Genomic DNA, 20,826 nt, shown 5'->3' on the forward strand with positions numbered 1-20,826 from the left:
CCCAGGAGTTTGCCAGAGTTTGGCAGTTTCAAACCAGGAACACATATGCTTTCTTTTATTTCACGTCCACCTTGAGCACAAAGGGAGATGCAGAGTCTAATGCTGACTTAACTAACCTGTTCTTCGGTTCAGCTAGGAAGAAGGAATGAAAGATAGTGACATACCAATAAAACAGACCTGCTAGCAAGGGTGTTGGACATGTTTTTCAGATTATTTGCTGTTGTAAGGTTGCTTGATATACGGAAATAGAAGTGCCATGTTTCTGAGTTTTATTTTTCTATTGAAGAAATATAAAAATATATATTAATGATTGTAATATGTAGTAAAGTACAACTCAAATGCTGGAGACAGGCCTCTTGGGTCTGATGGGCTCCACTCCATTTCTAAGCCCATAGAAGAAAAGGCAGTGAAATGCCTTGATGAACACTAATTATTGAACACCTCAAAACAACAACAGCACAACAGTAGCCCACTCTACACACTTCCTCCCTTGAGAAAATAATACAAAAAACTGTCTGCAGATCTCTTTTATTGACTAAAAACCGATCTTCCAAACAATACGAGCAATCATGTTCATTGCAATTAAAAAGAAGCTAATTCCACAATAAAACAAATGTAAGGCAAAATAATAAAAAAATGCAAGCTAGATAGAGATTGAGAGCTCTTTCAATACCAGCATTTATTTATTTATTTTTAAAATTACAACTCAAAGCTGTTTCCATCTTTCCATTTTGCAGTGTTAGGTTAACCCTGCTCCTTCTGGACCACAATACCATCATATGTATATTTATATATTAAGATCTTCAACATTTTCAGGCTCCTTCATAGGCGTGATATCCTACATTGGTTCATCTGGTCAATTGTAGATTTTCTCACTAAAACAGATCTGGTGGAAATGAATAAGCACGGTGATGCACACTAGAAAGACACACGAGTTGTGGTCTCACACACACTGTACCTTGGCCAGCATCATCTCGCAAGAGCCAATTCTAATGCCCCCACAACTCATTCAGATTTGTATTAAAATATTTACTATGAATAAAGCATGGCACTAGTTGCTTGCAGAGCAGCGACATCGTATAGTATTCCAAGGAATTACATTTATTTTTTTCCCTCCATTTTTTTTTCTAAAGACACCAATTATATTGTAGTTGCCATGGCATCAGCTTGGCAATAATGAAAGGGGTCTGTTTTTAGTGCTTTATTTTCTTCTCGTTTCCCCACAGCGGCTGCCAGCTATTCCCACCATGTCTCGATGGAGGAAGAACATAAAAGGGCACAATCTTTATATAAAAAAATCAAACAAACAAACAAAAAATCCGGTCAATCCCCCAAACCCCCCTTCCCTTACCCCCCCACCCCCAGGAGACTTTAGTGCCATCTGTGCCCCCTGAGAAACAGCGAGACACTTCCAACCGATGCCAACGGGGACAAAGAAGCTGCCAGCCGCTGCCGTCCCCCGCCCTGCCAGATGCCATTTTGTGTTCCGGAGAACTGTGAGAGTGTGTGTGGGTGTGCTGAGGAAGCCATCTTGAAAGGAAATCTTACTGCTGCTCCTAAAATGGCTGTGTTGGCACGAGGTAGGTTGCATCATTGCCTTATAACCGCAGAGGGCTTTCTCCATCTCTCCCCCACTATCTCTGTCTCTCTTAAACTCTTACCTATCTTATCTAGCTAATTACTGGAGAGGGTGCAGAGAAATGTGAAATAAATTAACTGGCACAAGCAGGAGGAAAAGCTGCTGCCATCTCCCCTGTCATCTCTTTCTTCACGCTTTCTCTCCATCCTTCTCTCTCTTTGGAGGGATATGTGCCAGTAACCTTTTTAATTGAATTAACTTATTTCTAAGTTGTAACATGCCCCCCTCCTCCTTACATTTTTGATGACCGCTTTATTTTCTATGCCTGAAACGACAATTTGCGATGAATGTTTTCTCTAACCCACTGCACCCCCCCCCCCTTACCACCCATCATGTCATACAAACACACACACACACACACACACACATTCTGCTTTATGCAAATCCCAGATGACACAAATCAGGTCATTAGAGATTATCTTGTACCGTTGGCAAATCACCATATATTGTCAAATGACTGATTTGTTTTATTCTTAATGCGCGATTTACAAAAAGTGGAAGAGGGTATGTATATATGTGTGTGTACATATATATATATCATCATATTACATATATATGTGTCTATATGTGAATTTATAAGGTATATACAAGGTATTCTGCTGGTTGATCACAGGCTTCATTTATTAAATGTTGATTAAGTCTAGACGATAATGTAAACATCTCTCAATGCACATTTCTCTAGGAACCATTAACCTTTATTTCATCATTTGCATGATCTCCCTCATTCTATGCATCTTTCCACCTGCTATATATTGAATGGTGCATTTAAAACAAAAACAATTACAAATTAAATCTGATTTCTATAAAACAATTTTCCTGCTATAAAGTTAAATAAAACAAAAATACACATTTGTTTCTTCAAAATTGGTTTAAAGCTTTATAAAATATTATATTTTGTTAATTATGAATGATAAATGTTTTTTATACATAGGTAAGAGAAACTAGATAAATAATTAAATACATTAATTTTGATACTGGTTATATGCCATTGACAAGTATTTCATACAAACACATTCTCGTTCAAGGTAAAATGTAATTTAATTTCTGTGGGAAGGACAAACTCCTTCAGCATAAACAAACTTAATTTTAATCTTTAATATTACAATTTTAACACAAAATTACATTTTAAAATCAAAACATTAAATACAAAATAGAGCATACAACAAGCAAGTAAAAATACTGCATATTGCCACTACATGCATATGGTGAAATATTTGAATTAGCAGTTGCAATATTTTTTCAGTTATTTTGATTCCATATTATCTTTTAAGTTTTTGATTTTTCCATTCTTCTTTGTTTAGCCTCTCTTTTCAGAGGATTCATTATGCATTTGTGCACCTGGCGTACAAACCCCTGGATCCATGGTACATATGAACAGCTTATTCACACAGAGGTTCAACAATTTAGTGCTAAAATTAGAGTAATCCACAATATGACCTCTGCACTGGCACTTTAAATGTGGGGTGTCAGAGAGACCTCCAGAATGGATGGGTTCTTTCCAGAACAAAGTACACTGCTGCTAAAAATGCCTGTGTGAAAACAAACTTCAAGAGATTTCATGAGTTCTAACCCCTCAGCTGCGCAGACTGCCTCTCTCCACAAGGTTACTATACTGAAACCACTCCTCTTCACTATCCAATTAGATAATCAACATCTTGTGTTTTTAATAATAATATTAGTATTATTATTTATTATGTTGCTATTGTATTAAAAAAAAAACAGAATAGGAGACTTGACTTTCAAATACTAGTAAGCCAACGAGTGGAAATTGTGGAAAAATTACATTCAGACAGATGCATAGACAGATGGAAATGAATAAATGTTTGTACTCCATTTTGAGCAGATATGATACAATTTACATTAGGAAAAGAAAAAGGAGGATATTGCATTTTATTGTATTACCAATCACTCGCTATTAATGGTGTATAGTACTTGATTGGCATCTATTGTGGCCTACATGACTTATAATTCCGCTGACACCAACAGCATTGGTTGATCAGCTGCACATAACACTGTATTAATTGATATCAGTAAGTTTATGCACCATTCAATTTTCATGGTTATCTGAAAAAGCTTTGATTTATTTAGATTTGTCCCCCTTTTTGTAAGGCTGTCAAGGCAACATTATTATATTACTTATCTACACATGTGATGAACAACTGTGCTTTAAAAAAAAGTTTTCAACAATGTTATATATATCTGTGCAGTGTTAGAAATATGTCTGCTGCCTTTGGAGGCCAGACATTAATATTGTTTTACATCCTCAACTTTAATTTGAACACCACCCTGGACAAGCTTGTTGGCTAAACTGTATTTGTGCCACAAATAATTTGCCACTGTAACACTTCAAGAGGTGTGCATCATGGAAAGGTTGTAAAAGAATTATTAGTGTCTATGATTGCTTTTCAAAGAAACCAAGGAAAAAAATGACAAAGATGTAGACATGAAGCCTAGATTATAATGGACATTATACAATCCTCAAACCATATAGAAACTTATTGAGGGGGAAAAAAACCTTAGTTAATGTAACTGATGCAGCGAATGTGATGAGCACTTAATGAGTACAACCCCTTGGTTCATTGGCATACATTGGTGCCATTGTACTTTTAAAAGACAAAAGCTTTTTTAATTTTAATTGTACACAGATACTTGGATACCAATGAAATAAACAAAACAGACATATGGAAAAATGTAAATAACTACAGACAATGTACAGATTGCAAAAATACAAGATGTGATAGTAATCGAATGGAAAAGGTTCTACAGTTCTTTATTATGTGTAGATTATATTGCAACGAAGCCACGATTGCCATGTTGATATTTAAATAGCCAACGAACAGTGCTCTCTGTGATACATGGGAATGGGATGAACCTCGTCTTTAAATTAACCAGAACATTTGCTAATCGATTTGACATCCACCTTTGAAAAAAAAAAAAAAAAAAAAAATGTCAGAAAAGAAATGGTATACTTACAGCTAGAGCGTTGAACCATTTCAGCCTATTTACGTTTCGGTGCCCAAAAGTAACCGACAAAGAAGGAGGAAAAAGCGAAATCGATGTTTCAAACGGTGTTTTAATTGAAATGCAAGATACCCTTTTTAATTGTGTTTGCTGATTAAACACCCCTTCACCAGGAGAAGCCACTGCACGGTTTGTTTATTATTTAAAACCTGTTAAAGAAGAAGAAGATAATAAAATAAACCCGTTAGTGTATGGTCTTACAGAGATTACACGAGAACATACATAGCAGACAATAAAGCTACTGCTGCTGTTAATGAATAAGCCCAGACAAGCTCCTCTCATTAACATAATTGCATTGAAACGAGGAGAGAGGGCAGAGCCGACAGTTAAAGACACAGCAGCACCTTCTCAGTGCATTTCACCGCACCCATCATTGTGTGTGTGTTTGGGGTGCTGTTGGCACACAATCCTGCTGTATGACATCAAATACACTATAAACTATGGATTGTATATCAATACATTATAGATTATGGTAAGGCTGACCGAAAGACAAAGTAGCATCTTTCTATTAAGACCCTCTTTTCCCCCAATATACTATATTTAGCCTAGATATTTCACTCTGCATTACTTGTAGACGTATAATAATAATAATAATAATAATAATAATAATAATAATAATAATAATAATAATGCCAGATAAAGGACTGAGACCCTAATTATCCTTAGAAGTGATGATGTACTTAAAGTATTTAATGGTTAGAAAAAGCGATTACGTCCTGGTCTTAATATCACACCTTTAAAAACAGTGTGTAGCTCTCCCTGATACGAGTTTGTTTAAAATAATACAAACCTTTGTGAAACATTATAGATAATAATTGTAGAAAATAAACGGACATACTGTAAAGCTTATCTAAGTATAGTGCTCTAGAATACTGAACAGCAAATAGTTCCATAAAAAAACAATTTGTGTGTGTTTATATATGTATATTAAACTATTGGCTCAGTTTAAGTATTCGAAATATAAATCGAACAAGAAGCCTTATTTTATCTGTTACAAAATCAAGCGCATTATTATTATCATTAATCAAAGCATAGTTACGCAGACGTAGTAGTTTCTAACCGATTTAATCTAATTTGATATAAATGCGGACTACATAAATAGAAGTTACAATCAAAACGGCAAATCTAATAAAATAAACATTTAAAAAAAATTGAAGCAGGCTTCTGAATGAGTTAATTGGCATGTTGCCATATGAATTCACACCTGCTTTTCTTTACAAAATGGTGTGACTTCTTATGTATGTTCTCACTTTTATTAATTTTAAGACGAGGGATTTGTATTCTTTGGTCTAAAATCAATAACATATTGAAAACACTTAATTTTAGATTAGATATATAGGTAGATAGAGACAGTCAGAGACTGATGTTTTACTATCCCTTAAATAAGCAGCAGTCTCCCTAATTACATTTTTTTCTCTTCTGAAGGGGAGTGGCTTACAGGGCTGATTTGCATGTTTCCCCAGACCTGTATTATAATACACAGAGGAATCATACAGCTGCATTACAGTCCTTCACACGAGCTGAACACCGGCATGGCTGCTGGGACAAGCTACATTTCTACATTGCAAAATATCAGTGTTCTTCATACACAAACAGACACGCATCAACAATGCACAAGTATACTGTAAAGGAAATCTCTGTAATTTAGATATATTTACCGTGTTATTGTTGTGGTCACAGGACAGGTAAAATACACTTCTGCTAATTACACTTCGAATATTGTGTGTATGTAATGTTTAAGCTAAATGTGTCAAAGTGCAGTGCATATACATAATACTCAAACTACATAACATTTAGATTTAGCATCTGTGTGCGTTTAAAATTTGACAAATATTTTATAGACAGAACATCGAAAGGTCTAATATTAACATTACTGGGAATTAACTCCCAATACATGTTTTTTGTTTTGTTTTACTATTACTTGTATTATTATGATATTATTATTCAGTTGAAGGAAAAAAACATTAGCTTGTACATAAAGCTGAATATAAACTATTGAAACAGATTTTTACCACAGTAGCCTAAGCTATTTAGTACGGACGTAATTATTGACAGTGCAATTTACATTTATGCGCAGAGAATATATCATTTGTAAGACTTTATATTTTAAAATATTCAGTATCAAACATACTTTTGAAACATTTTTCGAAGGGAAAACTGAAAAATGCAACGACATGCAGTACTTATGAACTGAGTGTTTCACATTGTTTCCAACGTGAGAAACAAAGAAACAGATTTTTGGTCCTGTCATTATCTAGCATGTATAGATGAATAGATAAACAGGTAGATAGATCGTATTACAAAAAACGGATAGTGACAGGTCTTTAATATTAAAAATATTAAAAAGAAATCCTCTTGGCACAGTGTAGTAGGCTATCATTCTGAATCTGTGGTGTAAGTCTCTGTCTTTGGATGTGACTGTATGTGGAAAGAACAGCAACCTAGTAAAATAAGAATTCAATAAAACAAGAATATACAATAAATTAATGCATAATCATTGGAGGACTATAAAAAATGAATTACTTATTAATGCACAATGTGGTTTAGATGTGCAGTTAAAATATACAAATTAAATTAGTTACTTATAAAAAGGCCATAATAAGGCTGCTAATAATACCTCTACTACTACTACTACTACTACTACTACTACTACTACTACTACTAGTAGTATAATAATATGAGTTATTAGTATTATTATGAAGAAAAAAAATCCCAAGGAAATTTTGATATGCAAAGCACCATACGATTTCAGCTCTTAACAAATGACATAGTAGCATTATTGTTGGCTTATAACCACAGTTGTGTGGGGAGCATGATTCATATGGACTTTGCCCAGTGTATGTCAGTATTTGGCAAAACATTTGACATCAAATGGAGTGGATGTGTAAAGATCTATACAATGGCAATGACCAGGAGGTGTAATGCTGCATTCACAGACACCACGAGTCCTGTTGAGCTGCATAGTGCTAACTCTACAGTCTGGGCACTCATGGGATGGACATTTAAATTTCCTACAGTATGTTTTGATTTTTTTTTTAATATTGGTATTTCAAGAAGACATAATCTGTTTGGGATTAGCAAAGGTCATACATTCAGAAGAAGAAAATAAACCTTTACATTACAATGTTCAAGGGTCTTTTCATCACCTTGTGACCACCAACAGCCTTGTGACAATATACACAAGATAAAACCTGCATTTATATGCTTGCACAAAGGGGCTAAACAGGCTTCTAGCTACACCCTCCACTTGAGACTATAATAATACAAGTTGGAAAAATATAAAACTGTTAAACCTTCCCATATCTCCACAGTGTAGCTTTATTATTGGTGTTACAGTTAATTCTACTGCAAGTGCCCTTGGAAACTTCACCTTTGGTATGAAACTACTGAATAACTAATAGATATATTTGTGTGGTAGGGGGCTCTTAGGAACAGCATAGTGTGCAGTCCCATGAGAATAAAAGGAGATGTCACTCATAGCTTGAGGAAAATACTTCAGAATCATTCTTGTTAACATTTGAAAAAGCTGTAAAGGAAAAAGGAAAACCTAGAACAGTAGAACAGTAATGTGTGTATCTACAGTACAGTTTACACAGGCTGAGTTATGCTTAACATTTCATTATATACCAGTTAGCTTTCTTCACTTATATATATATATATAAACAGCTGTAAGTGTATTTTGAAAGGTCATTTAAATGGGGTGGTTGCATTAACACAATGAGTGACTAAACGTTGTTTATCCAGATGGATATATAGGCTGAATAGAAAACAGAAACAAAACAGACAACTATGAATCTAACCTTTAAAAAATAAAGTCTGTTTCATAGTAGCAGAAAGTATGGGATCCTGTAATCTTGAGTTGTTGGTAATCACATTCATTTCACTATGTTAACAAGACTGTTCCTGTATAATGCACACCATTTTGCAGTGGAATGTGTAAGATATTACAGTGTGATAAAAGGGAAACCATAAAGCAGACCATACATTACCCTAGCACCACCACCCTTTCTTTCTCTAGTGCTATTAAATCTGTTTGATTGGATTTGCTGACTAATCACTAAAAGCAGGAGGTTTAAAAAACAGACTTAATGATTTAATAAACATTGCCATGCCAATGTGCTAAATCAAGACTCATAAAAAAACACTATGAATCAGATGTAAGAGGATTCCATAACTGTCTGAGATGACACGTTAATTTTGGCTATACTTACACAGCACCTGAAGTCAGTGGCATCTTCTGCATCTCTATAGTCAGACAGAGAACAGGATATGTTTTACATACATCCTCTCCTTCACCAAAACAGCTTGTTAATATAGAGTATCTCAGATTTTGAAATAATTCAATAAACGGACACATCTTGAGCGGCGCCTAAAATTAGAAAAAGAATCTGAGTCTTTGTCTGAGGGATTGTTATGATTTTGCAGCATAAGATTCTGCTTTTAAAGAATCTTCAGACCACATGTAGAATCGAATGAATGACTGAATAATTGGTTTTACATAGTGAACGTTTGCCCCCAGGAATACTGGGAAAAGACGAGACTGGAATTCGTGTGTGAGGCATATGAAAAGGTTTTTGAAGAGCATGTACAAATTAGCTGCTAATCATAAATGTTATTCCTGTCTTCAGAGCCTTAAGATTGGGTAGTTGCTTATTGCAAAGACACCTTATGTGCAACAGACGCAGCTTTCCACTTTCAAGTCTCACACAAGCTGTATCAACTAAACAGCGTTAAATTCCGTAAGACAGCTTTCTTTCCTATTGAACTAAAACCGAAGCACATGTAGTGCACACAAGCCTTGAATCTTAGAAACAAGAGAAATACTAGATTCATTGAACCATCTTCGCACTATCATCAGTTTTAAATTTCGGTTGAGTTTTTTTCAATATTAACATCCTTCTGCGTTCACTTCTATGGACAGAAGCACACATGCAGCCCATACCTCCCCACGGACGCACACACACTCCAACATACACACACTAGCCTTGAGTAAATGTTGCTTTTTGCCCCTGGCATTCGACAGCAGAATGAAACAAAAAACAAAAAGAAACCCGAAATGTGAGCTGCCACTTTAAGAGCGGAGCGTGCAGCTGTAGCCTCCGTGTTAGTAAACAGTTGATAGTGTTCACATTATTATTCTGCTCCCCTTTCTCCCTTCCACAATGGATGCATTGTGAGGGGAGCACTTGACGAGGGTCCACAACCCCTTTCCCACCATTGTCTGGGTTGGTGCTGCTGGAGGGAGGGGGGGGGGGAACTGGGTGGGAAAGACGTCCCAGACCAGACACGACCAGATGCCTAAATTAGCGTCAAAGCCCTGGAAGTGTCCCTGGGACAAGAAGGCTCTTTGTTTTTCTGTGTATGTGTGTGCTTGTGTGCCTGTGTCAATGTTAATTAGTTTGTCCACTTCTCTTTGCATGTCTGATGAGGTTCAATTAATGTGCAGTATACCTTACAATACTGGCTGCTGTACATATGTAAATATGCATGTAAGTGTGTGTGTGTTTATATATATATATATATATATATATATATATATATATATATATATATATATATAATTATACATTTGCTTGCAAGTAATTGATGCACATTGAGCTAGTAACTGTCTAAAGTTGTACAGTAGGTAATTATTGTACTCTTTCAATCAAGAATGAACTAATCTTATCCATAATGAACATGATTATGCTTGCTTCTTGGTAGGTCCTTCAAAAGACCCATGTTTTACAACATTTAAATAAACAGAATGTTTATTAAATTCAGCACCTAACCATTACAGTTTTCACCACTAGTGAACTTTTCTGGCAGTGGTGAACAAAAGATTATAATTTTTTTCATACATAATATGTCAATTACACAATAGCTATAACTTTTTTTAAATGTATGTTACAGTCCTCTGGAAAAGCAACAAAGCACAACTGTATCTTTCAGTTGGCCGCATTGTAACATGCCACTATTCCCAAACTCATTTTTCTTGCATTATCTCTGAATAGCAAGAAGCTGGTATTACACCGGAATCTTCCACAGATACAGATAGAAACACCAGGCCTTTGATGTATAGGGGCAGGATCCTATGGAAGCAGGTGATTTGAAAGCCACGGTGTGCTTTACTCTCTAATGGACAAGATATTCATTCACTGCATTTATACTGTGCCATCAAACTGGCAGTATTGATTATGACAGAAGCTGCCTCAAACATCAGCCTGCCATTTCAGTTGCCTTCATGCTGCCATTCATCTCTCCTCTCCCAGCCATGGGAAAGGCTTCCTAAATGAGTGATTTTAAGTGTCTATGAGGAGGATGCATACATGTATACTTATAGGAATATTTAATCTTTACTGGGAGTGCTGCTGGTTAAAGCTTGGTAATGTTCTGCTTGTTAAAGGGAATACGATGCTGAATCAAAGCTCATGTGAATGTATTATTAATACCTAAAGTTCCTAATGCACTTCACACAAAAAAGAGGACCACAAACGCAATGCCAATCTGAAGCCAAGTCATTAAAGCAAGTACTTTGGCATTCAGATCCTCGAGGATACTGAGGTTGCGATGCTGTGCAGATGGCTTCATTTTCCATTGTTTTAACTCCAGTGCTTGAAACAAAGTATGAGTTGAAAGTGCAGGAGGGTGATCTTTTGTACTAACATCTCCAGGAGAGAGATCCTGCAACTCCAGCTGTACTTATTTATTGATTTATTCCTTAATATAATCAGGGAGGAATACATGCATGGATTCCAAAGAATTAAATTGTATGTCAGTGTCTGGGGAAGAAATGATGACCTTTACATAGTATTTTGAGAGAGAAGAATGTTTTGTGGTAAAGTGTTGTTCTCTGCTCGTTAAGGCTGAGGATGACGAGTGCTGTATACTTGATTTGTTTGGTGCTACAAATATTATTGTTATTTTACAAAGTAGCTTCTTAATATTTAAGAACATTTTTGTTGTTGTTGTTGCATAGTTCATGCAAACACAGTATACCTCCAACATTTTAGTTGTAGTGCATTTCATACTTGCATATCTAGATACTGACTAGCATTCTTAGATTTAAGTCTGTCACTGTAGTGTATATTTTGGGTTCAAGTTCTTTGAGCATCTTTGGACTGAATTTGCATTGGCTAATATTTTTTCTTAGATGATTTTTGAGTGCATAGAGGCAGCCGAATCTTTCAGGAGGTATATCCATTTGGGATCTGCTGTCAGCACAAAAGTGAAATTTAAGATTACCTCTATAGTGACGCATTATGCTTTAGCTAAGAAAGGTTCCAATCATCCCTATGGAAGTTTGTTATTGCAGTCTGTATCTCTGTAAAAAGGCACAGCTTCCAGCACAAGAGAATAGATGCTTAGAAGGCAGACTGATCTTCCTTCTCAGCCAGCCTATGTTACGCATTTATTCTAGCAATGGATTAGGAGAACGCTAAATTTAAAGCAGTGACAAAAATAAATTCTTTGTAGATAAAAAAAGAAAAAAGAAAAGTGAAAAATCTTGGCAGGTGAGTAGACTGTACTCCCTATCCCCCTTCTGCTCGGGCTCAGCAGTTGGGCTGGCAATTAATTAAGCCACCATTACAATATATTATCCCTATAAGAAAAAGAGGACAGCAAGAAAGAAAGACTGGAGAGATGGAGAGAGTTTACGCCAAGGGCAGACAGTATTTCACAACGAAACAAAAGAGAAAGTAGAGAATGGGAATGTTTCCATGCAAGAGGGAAAGAGAGAGAAAACGAGAGAGATTGAGAGATTGAGAGAGAGAGAGAGAGAGAGAGAGAGAGAGAGGCAGGTGACATTTAACAAGACCAGACACCATGTTTAAAATAAAGAAAAAAGCCCTCATTCTCACCACTGCGTATGGAGGAGAGGCAAAACGATCGTTAATGTATTCATGTGCCTACAGTACATAGCAGGCATGCTAATTTATTCATAGGTTATGTGTGTGTGCGCGTGTGTGTGTGTGCATGCTTTTGCGCTCACGTTTGTGCGTTGGGGATTCAAAGGGGGGTTTACTGTCTGAGGTTGTCTGCGTTGCCATGTGGCAGACACTGCATCCAGCATGGTAATAGGAGAGTGGCGAATAGGAGTCTGGAATCTGAGCAGATTTGGAAGGTCTGCTCAAAACGCATTCAATTAAACTCACCAGCTGAATCTCAAATGAAATTTCTCATTTAAATTAGATCTGAATTTTCAAAAATTCGATTGTGAATTGTGATTCTCAGACACCCCCCCCAATTCACCCACCGTTCCTACACACTTACAAATACAAACACAATGACTCTGCCCCCACCTTCCTCGCTATCTTTTGTATCGCTGACAAGGTATTTTATGAGCTGAAGATGCCGGGAATTTCTGTGTGCAGAATCCATCTGGCCACAGAATACACAGAGAGAGAGACACACACAGGCAGTCTCAGACAGGCTGGCCGACAGACAGACAGGCGAGCAGACCCACTCGTACTGTGTGGTTATGTAAGCTTAGATGGGCAAACTGGTGCAGCAGGGAGAGAATGATAAGACTCAGGAAAAAATAAAACAAAGCAGGCTATTGGCTTCCTGCTCACATTGTCATTACATATGAAGGCAACCCTGAAAGCAGCCAGCTGACCCTCTCACCAGCATCAGTACTGTGATTCACCAGCAGTACTAGTAGCAGTCTGTGTATTTGACTATAACTACATACAAATGAAAATAATACATGACAAAAATATAATCAGCCATTTACTGCACCATGTTATTAATTAATTGTTTAAGCCGTGCATATGTCAAAGGAAATGTTGCTAAAACAATAATGTTTCAGTGTTGCTTCTAATAGGAATAATAATAATCTTACATGTCTTTATTTGTATTGAAAGAATTGGTGAAGACTGAGTAGATATATACACATGAGGTGCGCTAATACACCACATAGATTCTTCCTGTAGATGGTTCCCAATTCAATTAGATGCTGAACCCAAGCAATCTTAGTCCTGTATTTCAAAACTAAGGGAGTTTACCTTCAATTAAATCAAGGAGATGGGTGGGTGGGTGGGTGGTGGTGGGTCTATGATACAGGGATTTACAGGGAGTCAGAAGTCTTGCTCCATCAGTGTCAATCAAGTTCACTACTAAACCTAGGAGGAAGCAAGAGAGTGTGTCAGTATTCATCACAATGAATTGACTGCATTGAGCACACCACACTGCTCTATAATTGTCGCATGTTAAAGATTCTAGCTGAGATGAATGCCATCCATGTTTTATCCCTCTTGGGTATATATATATATATATACACACATCTATAAAATCACTATTGATTCATGTAACCAAACCTGGCTGGAATGAACTCTTTGGTGAGGAATTGTAAGAACGTTGCTAATTTTGAATTCCAGAACTACTTGGAGGTGTATCTGTTAGGGTCCATTGCACACCACCATCAGTGGAGGACAAATTGAAAATTGGGAGGTGATGTCAGATCTCAGATTATTTGTTGATAAATTGAGAGGCAGTTAGTGCGATTATTTAAAATCTGGTAGGCCTAACTTCTATATTTTAAAACCAAATAACAAAAAGACTAAGATCGCTATTCTCTTAAATTGAAAACCATGGTTACAGGAGATACACCGAACCCTCTCTGCTAATTTAAGTCGGATTTAAGGGGGCTGTTTACAGTAGGCGGACTCCACGTATTCATTTAACATGTGTGTGATATTACATCTAAATCACCTCTCAGATGAAATACTCCCTTTTAGATCTATAGGGGAAAAAACAGAATTGAGGGGATAAATATTGAATGCGCTTTTCTTTTTTTCTCCAGGGTTTTGCCAGTAAACGCTGCATGTAATAATGTTGGAGTTGGGCCAAGGAGTGTGAAATGATGAATGCGTTTTGGTGTCGTTTAGAGAAGCGCACACAGAGGGTAAAGTTGCGTCTGTCAGACAAAGGAGTCGCTTCATCAAAACGATGCCAGCTCCCCATCTGAATCACGGGCTAGTCAAGCACCAGTGAAGTAACAAAGATAGGGGGGGAAGGAAAAAGGGGGAAAAGGGTTTGTTTAAAGAAGACTGTATTTCTCCAGTTAGGATCTCCCTTCCCCCATGTGGATACCTCAGCTGCAGATCCCTTCTTAATCTGGGGATAAGCGCGATTATCCTGAGAAGGGTTGTTCTCAGCTTTGTAACGGCGACAGGGGAGCTTTCAAATCGCTTTTTGCCGGCCGAGCGGCCCTGCAAAGCCGGGAATCGGAATTCCCTGGCAGAGCCTTGGCTCAGCTCTGCGCTGCCGGGAGGAAAAGCACCGACGAGCGGCACAGTGTGGCCCTCTCCCCCGCTCCCGCCTCCTCCTCCCCTCGACTGGGGACTCAGTCCCTGTGCGGAGGGACTTCTCGAGTTGCTTATCGTGTAATAATGACCTTCATCACCACATGCAGGGTTTGTTTACCCATTATATATATATATATATATATATATATATATATATATATATAAACTTCGCATTTTAACTATAAACAGTTCCCAAAAAATAAAGTATCTATGTGCTCAATCATACGGTCATTAAAATACCAATACAAACTCATCACATTACGTCTTTAGGCAGTACGTTACTACCACGTCACAATAGAAAATGTCAATAGGTATGTTAAAAGATCGATTATAGTTTGCAACCTGGCTATTTAAATATTTCCTTTTTATATAATTAAAGTATTGCAGTTTATGCTTACAAAACATAGTTATCTTATGGCACAATGCGGCTATATGCTTCTGATGTGATGCAATTATGCTACCAGGCGCAATATAATTATTTCCAAACCATGTTTTAGAATGTCTCAGATTTACAGAAATTATTTAAGTATGATTGGAATGAGTGTTTTTGTGTTTTGTGTTTGAACATTAACTTCTTTATGGAATGGGTTAAAAAGTTAATTTCAGGAGCGGGCTCCTTAAAGATCCCATACGATTTATATATGACAGGGCAGGTAGGACCAGAGGGGCTCTTATTTGTTTTTGTCGGTTGTAGATGATGGCATTATAGTGGAACAAATACTTTGACATGTGTCCTGGATGAATTTCAATGTAGGTCACTAGTCTGGTTTGACATAATGCTGGCCTACCCAAGTTAAATCTAATAAAAACCTTTCCAGTATAAGTATCTTAGCAGAAAGAAATGAAGAAGTTCTTCTATCCCCTGGCTTTGAGATTACATCTGCTCACAGCTGTGTGAGGTCACAGGGCATATACAGGCCCTTCCACCCCTGGCAGCCTCAGCATGGGTTAAAGTTGATAGAGAATTAGGTAACAGACAAAATATTTCTCAATTTCTCTCATTTTATTGGGTGATTGGTAATGTAAATTTAGTACATAACCTGCGGGGGGATTTTGAACAATTCTGATGTGATACTACTTTCTCTTGTGAGCACTCCTACAAATCTTATTAAATATTTTCAATGATTAATTTACTTTTATTTTTTCTTGCTCTTTGAGGACTGCTATGCAAAGACCTTTGAGTAATTTGATTGGTAGTCGATTAAGAAGCTCTCTAGCGTGTTACTTCGTAATAAAGCAGCAGAAATTAGGGGAGACCTCTGACATTTTATAAATCCAAAAAGAGGGAAATAATTTAAATACCAATTACTATTTTATGCTGGGCTGTGAAAGTAGGAAGAGAGATCAAGACAATAAAGAGAAGAATTTGGGCTGGGGGGGGCATAGCATTCTCATAGAGAAAGTATGTCAGAGATTATGACTGGGCCTTAAGATAATATTGGCAATGATTTTGCATTTTAGGTATAAGAACAAAAACAACATTAGGTCTACATATTTTTACAAATACTTAATAGACATTAGTCAGCACTGAGACTGGGGTTTCCATCTCTGCATTTATAAACAAGACATATTCTCCAGTTTGAATAGCCCTATTCCTCACAACCAACCTGGCACCGAAGGGCACCTTCAGAAGGATTGGAGGACAAGTATTGTTGGTTTCCTCTCCTCATGACTGTCCCTGACACGTTAAAGGCAGATTAATGAAAATTACTCTTGATACAGAGAGCGCAGTTCTGTTCAGAGCTACCTATACTGGTAACTCTATACATTATGATTCCTCAAGATTAAAACCACAGAATCAGATAAGCCCTCTCTCATTGGGAAATACAAAGAAGGGCTACATTCTTTGCTACATTAATTTAACATAAAAATAGCTTGGATTTTTTATAGACTTTTTTTACCTTTGTTTATCTTTTGTTCTGGCATTTTTATGTAGTTATAACCTTTGGCTAACTTCGACAATTAATATATAATGATCATTGGCGTCATTGGAGATAGGACAAAACTGCTTGCGTGTTGCAAAGAATCAGAAACTTAAAAAAAGATTACACTCTTAATTTTGAACCCCCTAATGTTTTCTCAAGACTCTTTCCTAGCTTTGCCTTTGTTTCTCAATTAACAGCTTGCTCTCAGTGCCTAAATTAATTAACACACGGTACTTAATAGCAGCCAATTATAGAAAATTAGTTATTCCTGGTGTTCTAATTAAGAACAGAACACCTGTAAATGAATTCAACCTTTAACGAAGCTTAATATATTCAAGTTTGTTTCATGATAAGGCAGTTTAAAGTTATATTTAAGTAAGTAGCCCAAAAGTATGCTGATATCAAAGCTTACAGTGATTGAGAGCCATTGGAGTGATTACACTTTCTTTCACTTTCAAACTGACAGCGGACATAGGCAGTATGCTTTGGATTTTACAATTTAATGTATAGTAGGATTGAAAACAGCACATATTTTAAAGATATTTCCCTGCATGTGAGTGACGCATTAGAATCAAGATAGGCAAGAATTAACTTTTCTCTCTTCCAAGTCCCTTTATTGCCAGTTTACATTCATTTTCTCTGAAGTTAGACATTTACTACTTTCCCATTTGCTCTGTGCCTCTTTCTTGCAGTTCGTATTGTACAGTATAACCTCAGTTTATTTTTCATACTTAACCTATCCTAAACTTTTTTGGGGGGGATTATTAGTCTTACCATCCCCTTTTCCTGTTGAGTTCATAAGGTAAAGTTCCATACAGTATTGTATACATCGTATAATTTCTAAAGAAAAAAAAAAAAAAGACTTAAAAACGTCTCACCCTTAATTTGGAAATTTCTTCATCCTTTTTTCACCAACCCCCCACCCTCCCCCTCACGTCTCTCTCTGGCTGGGAGAACCCTCTCTCTCAGTGGTGTTGCTAGGGGAGCGAGGCTGGCTGGCTCAGCAATGCGCTGGTGAAAAGGCCGGCCTGTCAAAGTGTCTGAGAGAAGTCAGGCCGGTCCTGCTGCAGCTGGGCACAAGCACGCAGCACACAGCCCAGACCCTGGGAATGTCAGCTCTCAGGGAACACTTTATATTCATCAGCCCCCCCTTCCCATGCTGTGACTTTAGTAAACAGGTCCCTTCACATCCCAAGTCTCCCTAGACCACCCCTCCCCCCCAGCCTCACGGGCACAGAAAAGTCCACTTTCAGGCAGGAACAATGCGTCTGACGGGCCCTTTTCAGACTCAACCAGGCTCTCTCAGTCTCTCAGTGCTGCTGCACCTTCCCCCCTCCTCCCCGCTCCATCTCTCTGCCCCCCCCCCCCAAGTCTCCATCTCTCAATGCTCACACACATTTCATTTGGATTCTCCGGCTCCTGACAGATCACTGTACAATATTATGGCAAACTTTGAAGGGGGCAGCACACATTATTTTTTGACTAGATTTAGTTCATATGCCAAAAACATGCATTCTGTATTATGCCAAACATATTTCAACATATTAATATCATAAAGAGGTGGGCACATAGACAAAAGGGTAGAAATAGTGATACATAGATAGATAAATAGGAAGATAAAACACAAACACAGATAGATATACAAATAGATTAATTATTTCTGGTTTGGAACAAGGCCAGGTTTCCTGTCCTTGGTAGACCCTGAAGCAGTGTGGTTTTAGTCTTGATACAATGTGAATGGAGTGTAATGGTGCTAAAGAGTTTGGCCAGGGGGGGAGGGAGCTGTCTGTGTGTGTTTTTTCTTGAGGTCTCATTCAAGTTTGAGGTCTGGGGACGATGACAGAAAATAAAAGGCAAACGATTTGCATAAGCTGCATGCTGTCTGAGGGGTTGGTGGGGGGGGGGGGAGAAAAAAGATATCAGACTACATAAAAAAAGAAATAAATCCTGCATTGTGGAGCTGTGGAAAGAGGGAGGGGGGCAGGGGAGAGGGAAGGGGTGAAAATTGACAGAGAAAGGGTCCTGCCAAGTTCCCTGGAGGGATTAAATTGTCCAGAAACTTCTCTCTATATGGTTCTGTGAAATGGGTGATGGTGCGAAGAAACTCTTCTGGAACATGAATACCAAATTGGGGGGAGAAAGAGATCTTTATTAGCTGTAAAAGTAGCAAAAGAAGAAAAAAGTGAAAGACCTGTGTAACAGTATATTGTAAACCTTTTTAAGAAATGTATTTTGGGGTTTACACTGACCTAATGTACAGCATATATAAAAATAATAATCTACACTCACAGTGAACTGTTACACATTAGTAATGGGAGGGGTGGGCATGGGTGTTGTGGAGTATTGTTCCAGGGGAAGACAGTCCGTGTTCATTTTAAAAGAAAATTGCCCTGCAGTTCACAGTCAAACTCAAATCACACCATTTTCAATGTGATTGTAAACATAACAAAACATGTCTGTTTACTGAAAAAAAAGGAAGAATTTGATTGGATTAATTTGAAGAATGATCCTTTGTTAAGTCTGGAAACAGTTTGGAAACAGGGTTTTTAAATTGAGTCTAATCACTTGCTATGGAGCGTGTTTATGCTTCTTCTTGTGTCATCCTTCAGTTCTAATGAAAAATATAAATGAAACACAGACTGGCTGTTTTTTTGTATAAAAATAAAATTTGTAAAATCTAAATTGTATCTGGCCACAAATATATGGTTATTTTGATTTTGTTTCACCCCCTATAAATCTGTCTTTTGCTCAATGACTTTGTACACTGCAAAGATAGCAGGATTACTCCTTCCATATTTCTGTTATTTTTCTTTGTCCAATGCTCAGTTCAAATCATACCATGGATTAAGCAATTGGAGTATTTAAGTTTTAAAGCTACATCCAGCTGGCTACATAAAGTCATTGGCCACCCCAGAGGCATAACCCTAGAGCAGTCTGGTTACACAGGGAATGACTTTATTATCACATTGTGTCTGGGAACAGTAAGCTGCAGTGCGCTCCGGCGGCGCTCCTCCGCCAGTCGCTGTGCAGAGTGTGTGCACGTCAGGCCTGTCTGGGATGTAGCTCTGTACTCTGCGGTGGGAAAACTCTCTAAAGCTATCTGGAATCAAGGGGAGCAGATGGTGGGGGTGTTGTACATCTTAAGAAGGCGTGAGGTGTGTTACAAATTATAGGGGATTTTCAGCTCGGCTTTGGCATGGTTAGGAGTGTTGGGGGGGTGGGGTGGTGAGAGGGGGCTTGGCGGGAAGGGGGGGAGGGGGTGGTTGTGTTCTAGCTCTCATTAAATTCCTCTTTAATTTGAGTCTGCGCCTGCCACAGGAGGCAATGTGCCCTGACCACACTCAGCCAGCCTGGAGTTAAGGCTGATGGACAGGCTTGCAAAGGCATCAGACATTGATGAGCTAAGGGCTTGATGGAGAAATGCTAGTAAAAGAAGGTTCTTATTTAAAAACAGAAAGCTGTGTGCCCGTCTGGTTCCCCTAAATCTTAATTATAGATCCTGCAGCTTAACTTTTGTATCTTTTTAACATTAAGAGTATTGTGTGTGTGTGTGTGTGTATGTGTATGTGTATGTGTGTGTGTGTGTGTGTGTTTAAGGATAGACTGGGAGCCTTTTTTTGAACAATAAGCTTTTATTTCTACACTGTCTCGCCAGGGATTGCAGGCTGTGCAGTGCCTCCAGACCACTGACACCTAGTAGATTCCCGTCTGTTATTTCACCATCCCACAACAGTAGCCATGGATAAACCCTTAAAAGTGGACGGAGGACAGAGGATGCTGGGAAGCAAACTGGGCAAAGGTGCTCATTCTCAGGTCAATTAGTCAATTAGTCAGAATATCAGGGTCTGCGATCTTCATGAGGGCAAGCAGGGCTTTCAAGTATATATAAAAATCTAATATATGTATGTATTTTCTTTTAAATGTAATATCACTAGAACTTCAAATTTCCAGT

General features: G+C 37.7%; 1 long non-coding RNA gene across 2 annotated transcripts in view; it reads left to right on the plus strand.

Annotated features, from left to right (window-relative positions):
• The window catches only part of LOC136748132 (uncharacterized), a 39,908-nt gene that overhangs the window by 16,978 nt on the left and 2,104 nt on the right, over nucleotides 1–20,826 (plus strand). For both annotated transcript variants that reach the window (XR_010816562.1, XR_010816561.1), the window contains exon 4: nucleotides 1,227–1,580. This is a non-coding gene — a long non-coding RNA (uncharacterized LOC136748132). The remainder of the gene's footprint in view (nucleotides 1–1,226; nucleotides 1,581–20,826) is intronic.

Source organism: Amia ocellicauda, chromosome 4 (assembly GCF_036373705.1).
Source record: "Amia ocellicauda isolate fAmiCal2 chromosome 4, fAmiCal2.hap1, whole genome shotgun sequence".
In the NCBI taxonomy this organism is placed as follows: domain Eukaryota; kingdom Metazoa; phylum Chordata; class Actinopteri; order Amiiformes; family Amiidae; genus Amia; species Amia ocellicauda.